Source organism: Limulus polyphemus, unplaced genomic scaffold (assembly GCF_000517525.1).
Source record: "Limulus polyphemus unplaced genomic scaffold, Limulus_polyphemus-2.1.2 Scaffold231, whole genome shotgun sequence".
NCBI classification, from domain to species: Eukaryota; Metazoa; Arthropoda; class Merostomata; order Xiphosura; family Limulidae; genus Limulus; species Limulus polyphemus.
This window is the reverse complement of record NW_013665841.1, coordinates 370,107-375,354: the sequence shown is the minus strand read 5'-3', so window position 1 is coordinate 375,354 and position 5,248 is coordinate 370,107. Positions and strand designations below refer to the sequence as shown.

At 35.2% G+C, this 5,248-nt stretch overlaps 1 protein-coding gene across 1 annotated transcript in view; it reads left to right on the top strand.

The window, feature by feature from the left end:
- The first annotated feature begins 3,773 nt into the window (after positions 1 to 3,773).
- Positions 3,774 to 5,248, top strand: part of LOC106478606 — a 36,736-nt gene continuing 35,261 nt past the window's right edge. The window contains exon 1 of the mRNA XM_022382223.1: positions 3,774 to 3,818. The gene's annotated coding sequence lies outside the window, so the exon portion shown is untranslated. The remainder of the gene's footprint in view (positions 3,819 to 5,248) is intronic.

Genomic DNA, 5,248 nt, shown 5'->3' with positions numbered 1-5,248 from the left:
AAACGGAGACGTAACAGTATTATTGAACTCTTACTACTGTATTCTCTCAATGGCCTTGTTTAGCTTTCCATAAACTTATAAATGCTTTTTACACTATCATTACTTAATCGCATAATAAACTTTCCCATCGACTTGTTCAACTTCACTAGAAGGCATGGTAATAGTAGATAAGGTTATTCCTGTGTGTTTTTGTACATCCCCTGCCAACAGCTGGCTTACAATCTAGCTAGCCCATTGCGCTATGGAACGATATGTACACAAATTGTGGAGAATTACAGAATTTACATGGGAATATCAGCATTTTACATGGGTCTTGTACTTATGACTTCTTTCCTTAAATATAGATGTGCATTTATTCCTTGAAGGTAAATATTAATTGTTTAAATTCACCTTGAGCGTCAATCGTATGAAAATCATTTATAAACAAATATAAACCCCAAGTTGTTTGCTACCAGCTGATAACCCCACACAAGGAAATACATGTCATAAAAGACTTAATTTTTCATTGATTAAACTTGCAGTCAGTTAGCATGTTACATATTACAAAGCACAAATTCGTGTGCACCGAAAATATTAGAGACGATACCCTTAATATCTTATGAATCTTGAGATGACACTGAGATAAATTTAACACTTCACATCATATATATATATAATAATCATGCAAAAAAACATTTAATACCTACATGACTGATGATTACAACGTAAATAATTTATTAAATAAAATTCATGTACGCATAACAATTACTTTTCAGTGTTATAAGATTATTTATCAAAAACATCACAACCTGGAAATTGACATTATCGTTTTATAATTGCTATTACTTTTGAAACGAGAAACTCACTTTGTTTCCATAAAAGGCATCTTCAAACGTTTACATAATTGTTTTGAGTAAATTACGTGAGAATTAAACGTTAATTACATTTTATCGTCCCATCTTGTATTTCGTATTGGACTTGTATTAATCACGGTTTAATGGATATGAGCTTCGTCCCATCTTGTATTTCGTATTGGACTTGTATTAATCACGGTTTAATGGATATGAGCTTCGTCCCATCTTGTATTTCGTATTGGACTTGTATTAATCACGGTTTAATGGATATGAGCTTCGTCCCATCTTGTATTTCGTATTGGACTTGTATTAATCACGGTTTAATGGATATGAGCTTCGTCCATTTTATTTTATTTTTTTCATTATTAAATCTGGTATTATTAAATTAATTCCTGGAAATACGTGTATACATGTAAGGCGGGTTTGTTTTCATTAAAGCAACCATTCCATTCCCATTTATGTTTCACGTGGTCTGTGTGTAAAGAGACAATCGTTCCTGAAATAGATAAGAAAACATTGTCAGGCAATGTGAAATGTCGCAACAAACAAGATAAACTGGCAAGTGAGCAACGGTATGCCAAATATTGTTGGTATTTATGTCTCGTGAAGCTCCTCGTACTTGTCTTGCACAAATAATGCTAATACGATACGCATTTCTTAAGCTAGAGAAGATAAAGATATTTTTATATAGATAATTCCTATAGTTTATTGTTTGGTCTGGTGTTTTAGGTGCTCGCCCTTTCAACTGTGGAAGCGTTGTAATGCGATGGTCATTCCAACTATTCGTTAATATATTGTGTGATAAAAAAAAAAAACTTACGTTTAAATATTGTTGACCTACGTTGACGAGAGCTGGAAGAAAAAAATATCCTAACTGTTTACCTTTCAGTGTCGAAAATACGTTTACAAAAAAGATTACCTAAGTAAATATGTTACCTGTGTTTTTTTAAAGCACGAAATAAAAACCATGAAACAAAACTGCAATTTGTAACACACTTTAAAAGCAAACACCCATTTGTAGGCATAGAAACATTTCAATACAAGTCAGCTTTGATTATTCTTCTTCATCGGGATTCGGTCCATGTTTTGGACCAGGGAGGGTCAGGTTCAGCGTAGACTTCTTCCCCCCTCTCTGGAATTGTTATTTTGTTTGCACTGTTAATGAATCCTAGGTAATAATCCTTGTTACATTGTTGTTGCATTACTCACAATACGTTACATTTTGTCCGTTGTCTACATTTTTAATTAACATACCCTTTTCGTGCTATGTCCAATTCATGGGGTAATATTAACTCGTATATTTTCACTAGCTTCACTAATGTATGATCGCCCTATTAGTCCGTGTTCACAATACAGTTCCACTTAGCAGTCATATATACACACACACACAAATAATCATATTTTTACATACAAAACCCTTTTCAAAATAAAGGGAAGGCAGCTAGTCATCACCACCCACCGCCAACTCTTGGGCTACTCTTTTACCAACGAATAGTGGGATTGACCGTCACATTATAATGTCCCCACGGCTGAAAGGGCGAGCATGTTTAGTGTGACGGGGATTCGAACCCGCGACCCTCAGATTGCGAGTCAAACGCCCCTAACCACCTGGCCATTCCGGGCCCTTTGAATATTTTACATTCTTTCTCTTTCTTTACCTCATGAAAACTCTAATACCTTGTGTAGAATTTTCTCCACCATAATTACAAAGTGTATGAGTTATAATCTCATCGGTTTTTTGCATGGTTTGGATTGGGAGATGAAAGAATTAAGTCCGTGTTTTTCACTACACACTTCGAACTATTTCACAGATGTGTTCACGGGGTGAGTAAAATTCGTCTACTAGTTTTAAACCTCATTACTCTTCACAAGCCACAGAGCGCCTTACGCGATCCAATGGTTAGCGTCCCGGACTGTGGAACTTCCCGTTACTCCATGGGCGCGTTATAAAAGTGAGGGTCAAATCCCATTATTGGGTCTGAAAAGAATAACCCACGAGTCGGCGGTGCCGTAACTCTAGTCTATCACTTCAAAATTAGGGATGGCTAGAATAGATGAATAGTCTTCATATAGCTTTACGCGAAATCCAATAAACAAACAAATCATCTGATCAACTACTACGTGTTTAAACCGTCTTCTTCTCAAAGTCAATGTGTCTTGTCGAAATGATAATAAAATACACAGAGTCTAAAGAATGCAAAGTGTGATTCTCAAAGGCAATTAAGAAATATATAAATATAAACCATCACAATAACTAGAAACCATCATCTTTTGTTTGAAATCAGAATCAAGAAATTGTTGTTGTACAGGGCGTCGCCACAGTGCTATAACGTGATGAATACTAGGAAAATTTCTATGCTAGTACATGATGAATACCGAGAAAAACTCCACTTCATAGAAAGTTCACATGGTAGCTGTGGACATCCGCTAACTATGAGGAAGCTGAGAAAAGCCCTCAGCGTGAGTCAATTACTGTAGATTACAATATTGCAGCCTGTTTAATACAAAACCAGTATCAACCTCTGAAACAAGTTTCGTTGCAAGTTACCAGATAAGTTTGCCAAACTGTTCATAGTTTGGTTTATATTTTAAGTAATTCTACAAATCCAACCTAAAGAAAAGAATGCAACGAAACGGTACACGTTATCAAGTACACAAATGAAGGCAGTAGTTCCCTAGAAAATTCCAGGTTTAGAAAGTGATTATACTAACTGTAATTAAAAACATTTATATAGGTTTAAATTACTGAACAACACCATTCAACGTTTACTGTCCACCATTCGTGTAAACTGACACTGTGCAGGACTTCTAGTGTTTATTTGTTCTTTTTCTTCTACAACACACAAAATAACTCACAGATGATTGGAGAGAAAGATGTCCAGGTGCACGGCACATGGTCTCTCTTTATTTTATAGACATAAAGGTTTTGGGAGCTCTCATAGCAAGGGTGCGTGAAAGTTGCTGCATTACATTGATATGCAGGAGGTAAGTGTCATTATTTAAGGTGTAATCTAATTGTCGTATTTACTCTGATAATTTGTTAGATAGTAATTAGATGAATTTACTAGCTGAAGGTAAAATAATTCTGGTGTACGTATAGGTAAAACTTGCATAAAAAAACTAAGAAATTAATGAATGGGAGAATAACCACCCAGTAGGTCATATCACACAAAATTCCGAAAGTATTCGCAGCTGACTGATTTACTAAGTTTCTAAAAATTGTGAAAACAGCCAGTGAAGTTTTGGGAACGTTATTATATTGGTTTAGTTATTGTTAAGCAAAAAGTTACATAATGGGCTATTTGTGCTCTTCTAACAGTGGGTATTAAACCCCCAATTTTAACGTCGTAAGCCTGCAAATTTATTGCTGAGCCTCTAGGAGCTAATATTGGAAAAGTTGGCATTTATAAAACTTATCCTACAGAGGTGTGGCATTTTTAGGTAAAAACGATTTCCTGACAAATATCAGACAAGCAAACCTATAAATAACAGCAGATTCGATCCAGAAATAAAGAGAGTGTTCTGTAGTTATTAACTTGACTGAATTTTTTATTGCTTGAGAAATATACAGATTGGACACATTTAAATGACAATGAAAACAGTCTTTATTTAGACACAACATAAAAACAGTATACGTACCTGCGTAGACAAGTTGACAATCGCCTCTATTGGATCAGTGAACAGCTCCCCAGGTTTCCATTTCTCGAAATGAATCTCTGTCGAACTAGTCACGATGAAAGCCAAGTAGAACTGAACAAAGAAAGTGCGCCTGGATTTCAAACATCACATTGTTTTCTTTGTTTAGTGGACCTCTGTTTCCTAACAACATTGGTCAACTATTAGTTTCAGTTAGCGTCATAGTTCTTCCAACAAACAATATTCTAGTTTTAATCGAGGCTCAAAATATACTGAAATATATTTTTGGACAGAAGATGACATCCAACAAAAGAACAAAGGATTGAGGAACAAGACAATGTTACACGCCCTTGACACATGTTATCACCATGACAGAGTGAACACTAGATAATCAGTAATTTGGAATAATTCTATATTACTATAGAAGGTAGAAAACCCATGATTTGATGACGAGGAACCCACTTTCTAGAAAAGAAAATTTTGGAGACGACTTGAATGGGTAATGAAGAAAACTTTGTTATATAAATGTACATCGTTTCGACAAGATTATGTCATCATCAGGTACAAGTTGTTTACATAGACACAATAATACATATACAGTATGGAACAAAAAGGTCACATGACCGGAGATTGCTTAACCGTTTAGTAAATGTATCTTGGTACCCCGGGTGTTGGTTTAGAGTAAGGTTGTTTTGTTCAATTAAGGTATTGTTACGTCTCCGTTTGTTAATTAACTTTCCGTAACTTCGTTCCGACGAAACTTTAGTGACACAAGTTCT